At 37.8% G+C, this 18,412-nt stretch overlaps 1 protein-coding gene across 8 annotated transcripts in view; it reads left to right on the top strand.

Moving 5' to 3' along the window:
* The window catches only part of ELAVL2 (ELAV like RNA binding protein 2), a 153,019-nt gene that overhangs the window by 33,960 nt on the left and 100,647 nt on the right, over positions 1–18,412 (top strand). The window lies entirely within an intron of this gene.

Here is an 18,412-nt window from a genome sequence, read left to right as displayed (position 1 = left end):
CTGGAAGTCTAAAATACTCTGCATCTGGTTTCGGCTCAGTTACCTATGTTCTTGTTTTCTTAACCTGTGTGTGTGTGTGTGTGTGTAAATGCCTTCCCCTCATCTCATGGACCAGTAAAGATGAGCATATTGAAGCCCAATATTTTCGGACAATGTTTACTGACTGAAATGGTGGTAATACGTGGTCCCTATAGGTTAGTTTCTGGCTTTCAGTGGACTGTGATCATTGTGAACTACTTTTAGTGATTCTTTGTGTTCTGGGGATGGAACCTCTAGCCTCATGCATATGAAGCTCATCCTCTACCAAGGACCTAAACCCCCAGCCCAATAATAAACCATCATGTGTTTATTTCTGCCACGGAGGAAGAGAAAAATACCAAAGTGCAAGAAGTTTTGAGAGTCATGATTTTGAAATTTCAGGATGGAAATAGATACATTTCTGATGGAACTTGGAAGGAGAATTTAAAATGCATTTTCCTTGGAAATATAAATAATGCTAAAAGATGGCATGTGAGATTATGAGAACTTAATCAGCTAACATTCCAGTAATATAAATTTCTTATTATAGGTTTTCCGTATTTTTCAGTGAGTAATCAAAATTTTAAATATAAGTATTTGTATTAAAATGATCAGTCCATATTTTCCTGATTTCAGTTTTTTGAATTTTATTTAATCCCTTTTCAAGGATCTATTCCTGCATATCACAGAATGGAATTTACACAGAAATGTATTTTTTCCCCAGCTTGTTTCAGTGCTCTTTCACCACCCCACGTGAAAAGTCATTGATGGATACCCTGCCAAGTAAGTTATTGGAAATTGCTCACTCGTTTAGTTTTTAAAGGATGTTTAACACTTTTTTATTCTTTAGGCATCATTTGTGTATATCAGAAGTACAAGAGATAATTCTCAAAGCAAATAAATCACAGTATATTTGAAAATAAATGCAGTGAATTGAATGTAGTGGGGGAAATATTCCTGGAACTGATCATACTTGTTCTTTTTTCCTCTGAACCGCTTTTCAAAATAGAAAAAGGTGACATTTTTCTGTTTTACTGATGTGTCTTTACTGGAGGTGCCTTTGGTAACATAGGTGGGAGTCACTCATCTTTATTGCAGCATTGTCCAGAACAGGTAAAATGTACATCTGTTGTAGAGTGAACAAGTTTCTAATAACCTATTATCAGGTAAGGCCTGTTTCTCAGTGTATTCAACACATCTCTCCTCTCCCTGGGCGCTACTTGGTGATTGCTGGCTTATTTTGCTTAAACCCTTGGAGTCTTTTCTGGCCTTTGGCTATGAATGACTCACGGACTTTTCCCAAATACCAGGTCATCATTGCTTTTGACTTTGATCCTTCCCCACCATTGTCTCTGCAAGAAACTACGCAGAGCCTGCCTTTCTGCTGTGTGAGTCCTCTGTACTACCTACCCTCTGTCCCTCTCTTATGCTTCTGAGCCCTGTCCTAGTTTTACTTCTAGTCTTGGTAATTTTGGGTCAGGTGCAAACTTACTCACTCATTTGTCCCTTTAATTTCTTCTCCTGCTTGCACTTTTACATGGTCTCTGATTTGTATTTTGTTAGATTTTACACACTGAAAATATCTTCTGGGTCTAGGTGAATCTCTGCTGTTAGAGAAATGGTTATCAATGGACAAATTGTGCTGCAAGTCCCAAATGGTGGTCCATGGGCAGCATATGGCCTATTGCTATTTAATTTGGGTTGAACTGTATTTTCAGAAATTGTGAGTTTTTGATTTAGGGTTGTGAAATATAAAGATCCAGGGACATATATCATTCCTCTTGAAAAGTTGTAGGGACTAAGCAACACTGAATCCACATTCATCAACTGCCCCCTAACGATGAAGCATGATTTGTTTCACTTCAGAATAAGTCACTAGATGTTTGTTGCTACAGTTCCTCAAGTCTTGGGAATTAACACTATACACACATACAAAGAAAAAGCAGGTAGTTCTGAAGATTTCATGTCTTTTGATTTTCTTTGAGTTTGCAGATGATGTTTGAGTTATGTTAGATTGTTCGTTATAATTTTAGATTTTTGCAGCCTCCTTTACTTCAGTTAGGGAAGTCTTGTCTTGGACCTCTTCTTCAACCTCTGATTGTAAGTCAGTTTCTCCTCCTTATACAACATGCATTTCCATCTGCCTATCTTACCTTTTCTCTCCTTTCTCCTGGGATTTTAGACCTGTCCCCATTGGGAATGGTGGTTTCTCCCTGCCAGTTGCCTGCTTCTTTTTGTTCAAATACTTTGGGCCAGCAGCAGATTATTGTTGTGAAAGCCCATAGGATGTTTTGAGCTGTTTGTAAGAGGCTTGTGGCCCACCTGCTAACCTCATTGTTGATGGTGGCAGCTTAGAAAGAACATTCTCCCTTCAGATATCTGTAAAAATGAGCTGATAGGACCGGCTACCAGGTGTGAGGTTTATGTGTGTTTTGTTTCTCTCTTTGCCCCTTCTTTTCCTCTGGAGCCTTTTCTCTGGTCTCTAGAAACAGCTGGGCAGCTTTAGCAAAGCTGTCTCCCATGTGTGCAGTTGAGCTAGCTGATGTGCTAGCAGAAGAAGGAGGAGGGCTCCACATGTCATGTTTGGACCAATGCTGTAATTTTATTTTACAGTAAGGAAGGTGGATATTATTAATCTATTCCTCAGTATAATAGTATGATTTGAATAGTAGAGAGCAACTTTGGTGTGTGTGTCTAGTGAGATAAATACAGATGAATGCTAAGTAGGTGGAAAATATCAGTATAGAGCCTTCCTTTTGGTAACTTTAAGCACTTATATTTCTACTTAACTTTTTGTTCAGCCTAGCAAATAGATATGAAGATCTGTTTTTATCAACCCAGCATTAATGTGGCTTCTCAGGATGAAAGATGCCCATAAAGCCCTGCTCTCCTGGCAGCCACTTGAGCTAGGCCAGCTATAATGATGAATTAGATTGTGTCCCTGTATTGAGCATCTTAGCAAAACCCTTCAGAATAATAGACGCTTAATACTGGCAGTTTTAAAAATTGGTGTAGTCTATAGCCCAGCTAATTAACAAAACAAATACTTGGAGTGTGAGTTAAAGTATATACTTACTTTAAAAAACTAGTTTTGAATTAACTATTTAAAAAAATTAGATACATTCTGAACTTTTTTTGGAAGGCACTTAAAAATTCTTGGTATGGAGCACATTCCATGATTACATGATTCTTTTAGATCAATGTGTTATTTTTAATGCTTTCTTATAGCATATGGTTTAGAGGTCACCAAGGTTTCTTAGTTATTGGATGGAATTGAAAATTAGTGAAACAAAAACTTCCAAGCGTGTTTTATCTCCTTGAAGATCGGAAAACAATCTAATGGGGCTTTTACTGAACATGAAATCGGAATGACTGATAGGTGTAGGTTGGCAGTTAACTCGGAGTCTAGACCTTTTCTAAATTGATGTGTGTGTAAGTTTTAATTTTGTTAAAGAATGTTAAATCTTCATGTTTTTGTATTAGCATTATGTTTGAGGGAGGAAGTTTGTGTCATACTTACTGTTTATTCATGTTACTAGTACAAGATAGAGAGCTTTAGAGAAGTTTATAGGGCATCCTTGTCCTTACACAGTATTTCCTTGGTCTGTCTGCTTAAGGAGAGGAGGCAGAAAATACTGGTTTAAAAATATCCCCTCCCACACCTCCAGGAACTCAATAGTAGAAGGTGAGTGCTTAAAGAATTGAGAGAAGGGACATGTCTTTTATTCTGGGCATGAGGAAACAGGTCAGGTTGTTGCATACTCCTTTGGGGACTTGTTTTGCACTCCTGTCCCTTTTCCTCCCCTTCTTCCATGTCAGTTTTGTTCTTTTGATTCTCTTGTGGTATGAGTAACTATTTCCTAGTTTGCCAGAAGCCCAGTTATAGGTGAAAATATTTATGTAAATCCTGCCAAGTTTTAAGTTGTAGGTGGAGATGCTGCTTTGACTGTCTTCATTCTGCTATTGTCCTAGAAGAACTGATCCTTGACAGAAGTGTGTGAACAACATGAAACCCAGCCTTACCCTCAGTTTTAGTGTCTCAGCAACATTATGTGCCAACAGTATCCTCTGAGTTTAAGATTTATTTTAGAAAACACCTAGGCGACAGACAATAATTGTTTCTTTGCCTCCTTTCCTCTTAGGCGTATATTTCCAGGAGTGATAAGCAAGTAACAGGTCAGAGACTAGAATGCATTTCAGTAGGTGGATCTGTACTTTCTCCTTGAGTCTTCCTCAACCATTAGGCCATGTCCTCTAGGAACAAGTGTTCTCAAGGCTGTCAGACTGTAGCTTTTTTATGTCAGTTTTTGATGTCCTCTGGTCTTCCTGGTGCCTTTTTTGCAGCAATAGCATTTACAGGTATACATTTACTTCTGAAGGTGATTGAACAACTTGACTTGCTGGAGTGGCTCATTCCCTCCATTGCGTCTGGCTGATTGGAGAATAATAGGTATTCTTGTTTCTCGGTCTGTCCCCATGTATATTCCCCTGAGTTTGGCTGATCTTTAAACATTGTCTTGTGGACAGTAGGGGGGGTGTTTGATTTCATAATGAATAACAAGTTTGTGATCTAGACAGGAAGAGGGAAGAGATCCAGTTTTCTTTTATATAACTTCTGTAGAACTTATGAATTTCTGCCTCTTAAGAGTAAGAAGTAGTAGTATGTTGGTCAGTCAAGTTGGCTTTGTTGGATAGGGTGGCAGCTGCCTGTTTTTAGGTACTGACCACTTGACTTAGGAAGAGAGAAAAATGCATGGAATTGGCAAATCAAGGTGGTAAGCTTCCCACAGTGATGGAATCGGGAGATGGGGCCTTTCCTCTTGTGCAGTGACATGAGCCTTATTGCAGCTCCTGGGAGAAGCAATTTTAGAGAATGAGGCTCAGAGATCAGGGATTTGAGTAGGGAAGTAGAACCCAGTTTCATACCTTTCTTCTTGGATGTTCTCTCTGGTAGTTCTGCCAGCTCTGGTTTTAAGATGATATAAGTCTAGGAAGCAGCTCAGATTTAATGTTCAGAGAATGTCTCCTGTTGTGGCTGCTTTGTGATAAATGGGTGAGCCAAGAAGCACCTGTGTCTTGTCTTTAGGCCTGATTGTCTGGTTCCTCAGAGTTGGGATTGTTGTATCAGGTTTTCATTTTATTGTTGTTGTTTATTAAAGCTTCATTCTGGTCCTAGTAGCATTTCAGGAGAATGCCCATGACTCGTTTCCTCAAGGCCAGATTCCTACTCTTGGATTATTTTAGGTCTGTGACTAGGTGACTTCTGAAAGCGATTCCATAGCAGGCTTGTCTCTTCCTGATGCCAGCTGGCAGGAATGCTTTTTGAAACCATATGAAGTACGGATTGGTTATTTTCTATAAGTGAGGGAGTGAAGACACTGTCTACAGACTTATTTTAAGATGCTGTTAAAATCAAGAAAAAAAGATTGAAATACTGTTTATTCTATTTCTGGTGAAAGTGACATTCAGATAACCCTGGTTCATCATGGTAGAGAACCTGTAAGGGCTCTTCTTTTAAACTTATTAGGTTTGAAATGTGTTCCAAGTCTGGTGGGCTTTTAGGAATACCACTTTTTTTTTTTTTTTTTTTTTTTTGGTTTGTTTGTTCTGAGTTGGGGGAAAAAAAGTTAGGTGTTCAATAGGGTATATGATGTCCAAACTTGTACCAACAAACTATCTACCTGGTAGAAATTGTTCTTGAATCATATTTTCTCTCATAAATTTCCAGATTTAACTTTCTGACAGTAAAGTTTCTGCAACCCTTGTAATCCCAGCATCTTGGGAAGTTGAGACAGGAAGATTGAAAGTTCAAGGCCATTCTCAGTAACTTAGCCCTAAAAAAACTAGAGGGACCCTGTCTCAAAAAATGAAAGGGGTTGGTGGATGTGGCTCAGTGGTAAAGAGCCTTAGGTTCCCAGTACCAGGATATATGTCAAGGGTGGTGGGGGGAGTGGTTGGTGGAAAATGGGAAAGTATACAGATTCAAGATAATCTTTCTTTTAACCTAGAAAGGCATATCTGCCTTGTTCATTACCTCTTACAAACGTACTATACTATGTTTGTAGTAGAAATTTAGGCAATATTTAATTCACATGAGCTTACTAAAGTTTGGAAAACAGATAATATGTATATAAAAAAAATCATACTTGAGAGTTATTTGCCTCTAGGTAAACGGTGAATGATAGGTGATCTTAGAATTTTAATCATTACAAGGACATTTTTAGCAAAAGAAATGCTGCTTTAGCTAATACTTTATTTCCTCATGTCTTCGATGTGTAATTTTTACATTATTTTTCCTCTCATAAGTATGTCTACTGTGATTTCTTGTTCCCCAAAGCTGTGAGGCTAGTGGCACACCTTTCAATTCGTGATGTCTTAGAATCGAGAAATTGAAGTAGCTGCTTTTTGTCATGTTCTTTGATTATTTTTTCCATGTATATTTTACTCCTTCTAGAATCTAGATATTGTTCTTGTGTTATGTAAAGCTGATGTAAACCTAAGAAAAACAAGACCTTTTAATTTGTCCTTACATGTTTCAAGTAGGTGCCTCTGGTATACAATTGACCCAACAGGCTATGCAGAGAGGCAGAGTAGGGCATTGTAGTCAAGGGGGATCCTGCCAGGAATGCTCCACACTGTTTAGCTGTAATTTAGGACATTACTAGATGAAGCAGAAGTAAAAAATTGTTGTTGAGAATTTAAAGGTAAGTAGTGTTTTACATCATTTCATTTTGTAGAACAATACTAAACTTTGACCTAATGATTATGTACCACTTTTCTTTAATTTTTCAGTGTGTGTGTGTGTGTGTGTGTGTGTGTTTAAATTTACACTAGGCTAACTAAAGATTTTATTGATCAAAAGGTTCCTATGTAGATGTTTTGCAGTTCCCTAACAAATTCAGAAACATGGGGACTGGGGTTGTAGCTTAGTGATAGAGCACTTGCCTAGCACATGTGAGGCACTGGGTTAGATACTCAGCACCACATAAAAACAAATAAAGGAGGTATTGTGTCCATCTACAACTTAAAAAATATGAAAAATTCAGAAACAAGAAGAAATTCAAGGACTTCTTGGTAAGTCTTGTGTATCCTATTTTACTTCACTTTCCTTAAGGAGTTCACCATAAGGAAGTTTTCGTTATGGCTGGTGTATTGGTCAGCTCTCTGTCACCATGACAAAATACCAATTAACATATAAAGAGAAAATTTTATTTTGGAGGTTCTAGTCTATGATCCAGTAGCCCCGCGTCTTTGCACCATGTGAAGCAGCATATTATGGTGGAAATGCTTTTTAGAACAAAGTATTCACCCACATGACCAGAAAACAGACGAAGAGACTGGGGTCCCATAATTCCCCTTCAAGGTCACACTCTTATAACTAAGGTCCTCCTACCAGGCCCCAGTGGCCATATGTTCTAACATTCCCTTTTAGTGTCAACCTGGAAATAAGCCTTTAACACACAGACCTTCACGAAGGGACTGCTCCTCAACACCGTAGCAGTTAACAGTTCTTTCTCTTCCCCATTCCTCGTGCTTATTTCTTGTATATTATTGTTTCAAAGAAATGAGGTAAATTTGGTGACAGTTTATTAAATAGCTTTTGAATATTTTAAAATGTTCAAATTATTTTTGGCAAAATTTAGAATATTTATTCATAGCCTTTCTAAGTTTTAATCTTTTTTCTAGATGTCTGTCTTCTGGGGGTTAAAATTTTATGATTTTATTGTTCCCAGCTTCCTAATCTTAATTATATTTTGCTTTCTTTTTGTTATCCATTCCCTGTTTTGGTTATTGACCCAATTGTTTTTGCCCTGCACTAGTTTGAGACAATTATTTTGCCAGTTTATATGTGAAAATTCTTTGGTTTCCTGGGTAAAATGTACTTTGTTCAGTAAATATCTGTGTTCATACTACATGCCACAGGTGGTGTTCTTGAGGGGAGTATTAGTTCCTGCTGAATTCACTGGGAGACATACATGTTAAGTTCTGCAAGTGAGGAATCTGTGGGGCTGTAACCTAGGAGATGGTTAGGGAGGTGGTTGTTGATGTTATGTACCTTCCAGACACCCTCTTCCTACCTTACCCCAAAATAGGCATTTAGTTTTTAATTTTATAGGTATTAGAATATTACCATACATAGGATTCTTTAAAATTAAATTGTCCTTGAAAAATTGTAGTGAACTCTGAGTCCTGGAGCTGATTCTTGTCACCTAGTTGTGTCGTCTGCTGTAGAAGTGGTGTTTTTTTTTTTTTTTTTTTTTAAACAGTTGAGAAATTTTAGTGTTCTTTTAAGGACAGCACACTTAGGTAGTTTTATTCTAAAAACTGTACAGACAAACTCGGGTTCCAGCAGAGTGATCTGTGTTGCCTGCATCTTATATTTTCTTCATTCAGGGTTTTGAAAATTTGCCATTTCTGATTTTAAATAAAAATTTTCAGTATTTTTTATACTACTTTTCCAGTGTCTTGTTTGAGGTGGTAAGAGAGTTTTTTCTTGGCTTAAAGAATTTCACCCATGTACCCAAAGTTGTATTTTGCTCTTAGTTGGATTATTTGGTTAGTGTATGAATAATGTTTTATATGACTCCTCTTTTTGCCAGGTTATTGCAACCCACTTCATTTCTTTACTGTGTTCCTTCCAGTTTTCATCTGAATTTAAACCTAGAAGGACATACCATATTAATTAGGAATTGTTTTTAAGACATTTGTTGGTGTGGAAGAGCTTAGGCAGTTTTCTTTGTAGAAACCTTGGAAGACATTGAGTGTTAAAAAGTACTTTTTTGTTTTTCTTTTTTCCAGTACTGAGGATTGAACCCAGGGCCTCGCTCGTGCTAAGCACACACTAAGCACATATTCTACCACAAGCCCTACTTTTTTCTTAAATCTTAAAAAGACTCAAATGGCTTTTGTGCACTCCTTAGGGTTACATAAGTTTGTAAGAGATTGGTAGAGTCTGGGAATTTAAGCAGTCAGAAGTGACAAGAAAGGAGAAGAGAGGTTAAGGAAATGAGAAGGAAATAAATTCTTCATCTGGCTAGTTTCTTCATCCACATAGATCATCAGAATTAAACTGCACATTGAAGGTATGATATGCTATTTTAAATTGGTATCTTTCTAACCTGCTTATTAGATCATTATGCTTACTTGAATATATCATAGTTTCCTTGGAGTGGTTGCAGTTTGGTCTCCAAAACAGTTTTCTTTTGTTTTTAATTTTATATGGTCTTTTGGGAGGTAAACTGGAGTTCGTGTTTATGCTGTCTATAATTATTTAACACGGTATAACATTTTTTTCTACTTTACAACTTTGAGATCCTAGGCCCTTTCTCTTAGGTGTATAGAGAGAATGCACTGAAAATACACACAGTACTCTCCACTCTCGATGGGCCTTGGAGAAACGGAGAACATGATTTATTCCAGGATCATTCTAGAGAATTCTGATGTTACTTCTGGCATGTGTAGAAGAGATGAAGTTAGGGAGCTGGTGAGAGAAGAAAGTGCTGGGGGTCAAGCTTCCCAGTTGCCTTGTGTGTCGACTTTAATATTGGTTTGTTTTTTTAGGGCACTCCTCAGTGTATTGTTTTCACTTATACTGGAATTTCCTTGATGTCAGTGATTCTCTCTAATAACCTTGTTTCTCAAACACAGTAGGTTATTTCTTGAATATAGGATGTCCTATTTCTTTAAAGGTTAAAATTACAAAATTATGCACATTGAGGGTTAATAGTGCTCGTAACTTTTCAGCTGGCATTTAGCTTTGGCATTCTGGTTATTTTGAAGTTGGTGTTAAAACATGCATATATGAACAACTGAAGTTAATAAAAATTCTTAATATTTAAACCATAATTAGCATTTCTATATTTTTATGGGTGTATGATAGTAATGAAGTCCTGAATACTAGATAAGTTAATATGTTAAGATGGCTTGTCTTACTTCTGTTGTTTCTCTCCATCCATCCCTGGAAATAATTAAGACTTTACTCTCTCCGTTTATAGTCTTCCAGCTGGTGAATTTTGGCAATTTACTTGTTCCACATAGGAAAAGATTTGGTGTGATGCTTCTGTGACCAGTTTGACTAGGCTGAAATGATGCCTTTGGCATGTATTTGTGACGTTTATTTAGCTTCGAAGCATTCTATGTTAAAATCAACTGCTTCAGGATTAGACTGAAGTGACTGTTTGCTAGGAATAAGGTAGCAAACTCTGGGGATGACTGCTGGGCCGATCACTTAATAGCCATGTGAAACTTCCTCGGGCTGTGAGAAGAATGGCTGCTTTCTGCTCAACACTGAGTCTGTCTGGAAGCAGATAGGGCGGGCAGTTGGGGTCTCAGGCACATACTTTAATCATTTAGAACAGCTCACCTTATAAAACATTTTAATAAAAAAAGAAAAGAAAAGAAGGGTTCCTGGACCGGATGGTCTTGGGGTGTACACGTTGGCACATGAATGTGTGTGCACACACACATATGTAATCCAGGGTTCAGCAGCAGCTCCATCTGGTATGTTGTCGTCCTGCCTTGACACAGAACTGTTTGTTCTGAAGCAACTCATTTTAAAGCAGCAATATGTTAAATGGGCAGCTCATTATTGAGTGCCTCTGGTATGTTGGCAGTTTATCAGCAACAGGGTTGTGATCCTGTCACTTCTCGTTAATGAAGGCTTTTATTTAGCTTAGCAAATCATATTTCCTGTTAACATCCACCCTCTCAAATGGTAAACTGGAAAGGGATGTTTGTGACTTTTTATTAATTAGTAGCCATCAGGGTACTTTGGCCCTTGCTTCTTGGAGCCATTTAGCAATATTTCTTCTACCCAGATATGGTTCCTCTCAAAGTAGGAAAATTCCCAAGTGACTACATCCTTTATTTGTTCATTAATTTCGAAATGATTTTTTGTTTGTTTGTTCGTTTTGTGTTTGGTGTTTTTGTGCATTTTTTTTTTTTTTTGGTACCAGGGACTGAACTTGGGCGCACTTGAGTCATATCCCCAGCCCTATTTTGTATATTTTTAGAGACATAACCCCAGCCCTATTTTGTATATTTTTAGAGACAGGGTCTCACTGAGTTGCTTAATGCCTCTCTTTTGCTGAAGCTACCTTTGAACTCTTGATCCTCCTGCCTCAGCCTTCCAAGCCACTGGGATTACAGGTGTGTACCTCCATGCCTGGCTGAAACTTTTTTTTTTTTTTTTTTAAATCTTTCCTATATTAAATGGTCATTTCCTCTAGTCTCATTTTCACTTCCATTTTCAAATTGCTAGCACAGGTTTTATCAGAGCATTTACATTCCCATGTGGCAATTTGACTTCCCAGCACTTGTTTTTTGGTTCCTGGGTAGCCCAAGAGCTTATAAGCATTCCATATTCATATTTAAAGTGTACTTTCTTTTGTTTGCTTTGCTTCTTTCTTTCTTATGGGGTCTTGCTTTGTTGCCCAGGCTGACCTTAAACTTGATCCTCCTGCTTTAGCCTCTGAAATACCTAGGATTACAGCCATGTGCCACTGTGCCCAACTGCGTTTGTTTTATGTGGCAAATTCAAGGACATTAGAGAATGTTAGAACTGAAAGGGCCCTTACCCATAGTGTTGACCAACACTTTAATTTTGCACATTCAGAATTGATTCTAAATGTGTTATTGCCTAATGTTTTTGGACTCACAGTGATAGCATTTGACCACTCTAGACCCATGGCTGCTTTCTGAATTGTCCTTCCTTCTTCCGCTGTCTTTCCTTTACGCTATTGCTTTCTTTCTTTTTTAAAAATGCAGGTGATGCTTTGGTGGCATTGTAAATTGATAAGTTAAAAAGCCTTTTTTTTCCCCCCCCCAGCAACGAACATAATTAAGAACACCAGAATTGACTATGAAACAACACGTTCTATCTTTACATTTTAATTTTTGCTCTCGTGTGTAAGATTTATTGTAAGCATTGTCTACAATAACCAAATCCTGAATGTTCATCAGTAGAAGATTGGTCGAATTGATTAGGGTACATCTCCATTATATAGTCATCTATAAAGTAAGAGCTCTCTGGGCTGATATCCAAGAGGCAGAGATTTGAGAAAGATCTCTCAATGTTGAAGTGTTTGCTTTTCCTCACCTGTGCTTGTGTTTGCATTGACCTGTTAAAACTGTTCATGAAAGTTGAGTGTGGTGGCACACATCTGTATTCCCAGGGACTCTGGAAGTTGAGGCAGGAGGATCACAAGTTCCAATGCAGCCACAGCAACTTAGTGAGGCTCTAGAAACTTAGCATGACCCTATCTCAAAGTTAAAAGGGCTGGGGATGTGGTTCAATGATTAAATGCCCTGGGGTTCAATCTCTGCTTTAAAAAATAAAGTTCATTAAAGTGTTAACCTCTCAAGTATAGTTTGGAGGAATTAAAGGTTTCTATCGTTTATATGGTCTGCAGTTATGATCTTTTTGCATCAATCATGTATTTTTTTAACTTGAAAAATATCATTAACAGAATTACTGATTACTTCAAAGAGAATCCTTTTTGTATTTTTAGAGCATTTTAGTATATTTTTTCTCTCTCCTTCTTCTGAACTGTTATTGTTCCATTCCTATATTGAGCCAAGATTGTTCCAGATCTTTGGGAATTTGGAAGCAATAAATGTGGGTGCTACTTTTCCATTGTGTAAAAGTCTGTTGGATATCCTGTGGGCAGGACTCAGGAGGAGGTAGGAGAACTGCACTTGCGGCAGTGAAGAAAAGCTGAAATAAAAGACAAGTGCTAATGCGGTGAAGAGGGTCCCTGAGAAAGAAGGAGCAGGGCTCTTGGGATGAAAATGGAAGATGTTCTAGTGCCTGACTAGTGGGGTCCACCAAATGAAAATGAAAAACTTACTTGGTAACTTTTGTACTTTTTTGTACCTGGGAATTGAACCATACCCCCAACCCTTTAAAAAAAAAAAAAAAATTATTTTATTTTGAGACAGGGTTTTCCTGAGTTGTTTAGGGCCTTGCTAAGTTGCGGAGGCTGACCTTGAACTTGGAGTCTTCCTGCCTCAGCCTCCTAAGTCACTGGGAGGCATGACCCTACTATACCCAGTAGCCTTTGTGTTTTTTAGTAGAGACCTCTAAGATACTCAGGCATTTTCTAAACCAAAGTAAATGTATGGCATGAAACAATTTTTGGTGATGCCTTTATAAAGTGTCTTTTCTGAGAGTCAGAATGTAAAGTTATATCTACCATGGTTTTAGAAGAATTTTAGATCAAAGGAATTTGAAGTCATTAACATTTTTTTTCCTTGTAAATCAGGGTAATATTGGGCAAAGAAGTAGTTTACATAGTTCCAGGACTGGAGGAACATCCCTTTGAAGGTAAGGAGAGCAGTAGGAAGCTGTTCTAAGGTTTATCTCTATGTGCTAAAGGAATTCATTGCAAAGGAGAGCTTATTTAGCAGTGAGTTCACCCAGCAAATTTACAAACCTTTTGGTCATAGGATCCCTTTATACATTTAAAGGGTTTCTGGGGGCCTCGATCATTTATGTAGGTTATGCTTGTTAATACTTACCATGTTAGAAATTAAGATAACAAAGTTTATAAACATTTAGTCAAAAAATAATAAACCTATTACATATAACAAAAATATTTTTTAAATGAGAAATTTTTTATTTCCTAAAAAGTCATGAGTGGCACAGTATTGGATTTTTCGTCTTTTTAATGTCTGGCTTAATAGAAGTCAGCTGAATTCTCAAATTATAACAGACTGAATGCAGGAGTAGAGATCAAGTAACCTTTAGGAAGCTCTTATTTATGAGAGAAAAAGGCATTGTTTTGATTGCCCAGATCTATGAAGAAGGTCTCTGGGACCCTTGGGCTTTTAGACCACACTTTGAAAGCCCTTGGAAAACAGTGGCTTCTTGGAAGAAATAAGCCTTGGTCCATCTGAGCCTTGAAGCAGTCTGCATTGTGGGGAAAACTGAGCAAGCAGCTTATCAGAGAAAGTGTAAAGTTGAGAATTAATACATGAAATTGGAATGATTGAAGTGGAGCTTGTCCTTGGATTTGAGAATCCAAATGCTGTGACGGACACTGTCGTGAGCACCTTCTGCCTTGGTCCAAGTCTTGGTCTTACTTTCCTTACCTAAAAGAGAGTCTGTGGGCTAGCTTTTGGAAGGTCTTATACCACTAATAGTCTACGATTTCTTCATGTGTATTTTTTTAATAGTGCTTTATACTTTCTATAAATACACACATGCCCACACATCTGCATACACATACCTGGAGTGCTTTGGAAGGTCACATGAACTAAAAATGCACTTTGGAGTAGTTCACCTAAGCATTTTCTTTTTCCTATATTGGTTTCATTGTCCTAGTTTGTTTCTTAAATAGAAATGGACTAAATGGTACTGTGGGTGTATATAGAATCTTAACCTCTTTTGTCAGTTGTTGAACACTCCAGCACTTTTTTTTTTTTCCCCCCAAACCTTCCACTGCATTTATTTTCCCTCCTAATTAGTCATGGGATTAGGTGGGTAAGGAAGAGGAGGTAAGGTGTCATCTAAACCACGATCGTCAGGGCTCCATTTCTCCATTCCTGGTTGTTGGGAGAAGAAAATGCCGCCGTATTCCCTTTCCCCTTTAAAGTGCAGAATGGGAGGGTGGTGTTGAGGGGTGCCTGTTAGTTGTCTTTCTGTGTGTAATTCCACATTTAATATTCTGTTAGAATTAATATCTGATGTCAAATTTGCTGATTAAGATAATTTTAAGCAATTCTAGTGAGGTAGCAAGTTCCCAAACATTGTTGCTAAACTAGATTAAGAAATGTCAGTAACAGTGGCATCTAGCACTCTTTTTTTTTTTTTCTTTTTTTAAATTTTATTGTAAACAAATGGGATACATGTTGCTTCTCTGTACATGGCATAAAGGCATACCATTTGTGTAATCATAAATTTACATAGAGTAATGTTGTATGATTCATTCTGTTATTTTTCCCTTCCCCCCACCCTCCCACCCCTCTTTTCCCTCTATACAGAGCTTCCTTCCTCCATACTTGCACCCCTCCCTAAGCCTAACTCTAACCCTAACACTAACCCTTCCCTCCCCCCATTATGTGTCATCATTCACTTATTAGCGATATCATTCGTCCTTTGGCTTTTTGAGATTGGCTTCTCTCACTTAGCAAAATATTCTCCAATTTCATCCATTTGCCTGCAAATGCCATAATTTTATCATTCTTTATGGCTGAGTAATATTCCATTGTATATATATACCACAGTTTCTTTATCCACTCATCAATTGAAGGGCATCTAGGTTGGTTCCACAGTCTGGCTATTGTGAATTGAGCAGCTATGAACATTGATGTGGCTGTATCTCTGTAGTATGCTGATTTTAAGTCCTTTGGGTATAGGCCAAGGAGTGGGATAGCTGGGTCAAATGGAGGGTTCATTCCAAGTTTTCTAAGGAATCTCCACACTGCTTTCCAGAGTGGCTGCACTAATTTGCAGCCCCAACAGCAATGTATGAGTGTACCTTTCTCCCCACATCCTCGCCAACACCTGTTGTTGCTCGTATTCTTGATAATCGCCATTCTAATTGGGGTGAGATGGAATCTTAGGGTGGTTTTGATTTGCATTTCTCTTATTACTAGAGATGTTGAACATTTTTCCATATGTTTGTTGATTGCTTGTAGATCTTCTGTGAAGTGTCTATTCATTTCCTTAGCCCATTTGTCGACTGGATTATTTGAATTCTTGGAGTAGAGTTTTTTGAGTTCTTTATAGATTCTAGAGATTAGTGCTCTATCTGAAGTATGATTGGCAAAGATATTCTCCCACTCTGTAGGCTCTTTCTTCACATTGCTGATAGTTTCCTTTGCTGAGAGAAAGCTTTTTAGTTTGAATCTATCCAAGTTATTGATTCTTGCTTTTATTTCTTGTGCTATGGGAGTCCTGTTAAGGAAGTCTGGTCCTAAGCCGACATGTTGAAGATCAGGACCTACTTTTTCTTCTATAAGATGCAGGGTCTCTGGTCTGATTCCGAGGTCCTTAATCCATTTTGAGTTTAGTTTCGTGCATGGTGAGAGATATGGTTTTAGTTTCATTCTGTTGCATATGGATTTCCAATTCTCCCAGGACCATTTGTTGAAGAGGCTATCTTTTGTCCATTGCATATTTTTGGCACCTTTGTCTAGTATGAGAAAATTGTATTTATTTGGGTTTGTGTCCATGTCCTCTATTAATGAAGTACCTTACAGAAATAGAGCAAGCAATTATGAAATTCATCTGGAAGAATAAGAAACCCAGAATAGCTAAAGCAATCCTTAGCAGGAAGAGTGAAACAGGGGGTATTGCAATACCAGATCTTCAACTCTACTACAAAGCAATAGTAACAAAAACGGCATGGTATTGGTACCAAAATAGAAAGGTAGATCAATGGTACAGAATAGAGGACATGGACACAAACCCAAATAAATACAATTTTCTAGCACTCTTAATAATGTTGATTTCTGCTTTAAACTAGAGTCCCTTAAGGAGGGCTCCTCTGGAGGGCAGGCCAGCTGGTGGAGGTAAAGATCATTGATATTCTGGAATGTCTGGTTATAAGGAACTTAAAGGTCTGAGAACTGTGTAGCCCTTGAAAGCAAAGACCCTCTTATGTTCTGGTAGTTTCTTTTAAATAGAGCTTAATATTTATTGAACAAATGGCAGTAAAACTTTTCCTTTCAAATATAAAATTCAAAATGGGAACATTAATTTTATTTTGGAAATCTCTTGTGGCTGTAAAAATGAAATCTTCAATCTGATAACATTTCTGCCTTGTTTAAAAAAGTACAACAGCAGTGAGCTTTTAATTTTTTAACTATTAAATTTGAGACTATTTCCAGTATTGCTGTTTTTGTATTCTGGGTTTTTGAATTTCATACTTCAGGTGTTCAAAAGCAAAGAGCTGTTTTGAAAAATAAAATCTGGAGATCTGCTGTATCTTCTGGGCAGTTCCAAATGGAGCAGCAAAGATGGAAGGACCCAGGGAGGGTTGTGCTGTGCACTTGACAGTGTTTAGACTGCATTTAAATTCTCTACTGGGTTCATCTATGTTGGGTTCTTGTCATAAAATGTGTTCTTGATCTGAAAAGCCCAAGGGAGAGTACTTGCTTGTTAAGAGCAGGAAGAGGATGCTAACACCAGTTTTCCCATGGCTTGTGCTTAATAAATGAGAATGGATTCCTATGAGGAGATTTTAAAAAATATCCATGCTCCTTGAAGGTACCCAAGTTGAATGAAGATAGATCTAAATTAGTATTCAGAAAAATATTTCCAACATTGTATGCTTCCCTAAACTAAATTTAAATTTAGTTTTAAACTTTTGCTGTAACTTATCTGCAGTAAGTTTTCTCATTTTGTAGAATTTATTTGCAGAAAGGTATTCTATATTCTGTGTTCACTGAGAAACTGAGTAATCTGAAAGTAGTTTTCCAGTCTCATGATGCTTAAGTCAGAACGAGTTAGCATTAGTAAAAGGTGGCCATAATGACCCATGTCCTTGGAATGGTTTTTTAAACTTTCACTTTATTTTTTTAAGACAGTGAATGGGGCTGTAGTCCATTTTTAAGATATCTTTGAATGAGAGGGAAAGGGGCTGGAAAAGGATCAAGTTCCAAGGGTCTTTACTTGGAATACTCAGTCTCTTTGGGTATTGATGCATGGAGTCAACTTGCTTATGCCAGTTGAATAGAATTGCCCTGAGATGTGAAGGGGTGCACTTAGGCCCCCACGTGCCTACAGCCTGGTTACAGTACCTGCCAGTGTTAGAGAAGCTGGGAGGAAGGTACAGGCACTCTCTTGATGGTTGGACATATGGGCTTAAGAATTCTGCCCTTGCTTAGCCTCTCAAAGCTAAACGGTATGACCTACTAGCTGGGAATCAGGCTAGCTACCATGAAAGGTTGATGGGAACAATTTATAGGGGAGCTCTCAAAAGCAGTAGCTAGTGTTCCTTATTCCTGAATTGGAACTCCTCAAAGAGTAAAGGTAAATTGTATAAATGAGATCTTTGTAGGAGAAACTATTGGAAGTTAAAGGCTTTGTTTCTGTAATTTTTGGAATCCTTCAAACTTTGCATAATCAAAGATCAGGTCCGTCCTCTGCACCCATGGAGCCCTTGGACAACTACGTTTTCAAAGCAAAAATTTGGTTAGCTTTGCTGGGAAACCTCTCATACTGTTGGGGGAGGGAAAAAAGAATGCAGAAACTAAAGGACTTACATTTCTCTTTTCAATGATATGTAGAGTCCTTTCAGAATTTTCTACTTAATAGGTTTTTTTGCCCAACTGTGTCTCAGTCTTTTGCTGTATTAGGTTTGTAAAGAATCTTAGTCTAGCCGGAAGGGACTTGGGTGTGGTAAGGCAATTAGAGGCTCTCAGTAGAAGATGCACTAATTAGTGATCT

Source organism: Sciurus vulgaris (genome assembly GCF_902686455.1).
Source record: "Sciurus vulgaris genome assembly, chromosome: 15".
Taxonomy (NCBI): Eukaryota; Metazoa; Chordata; class Mammalia; order Rodentia; family Sciuridae; genus Sciurus; species Sciurus vulgaris.
Note: the sequence above shows the minus strand (reverse complement) of the source record. Positions and strands in the feature narration are given on the sequence as shown.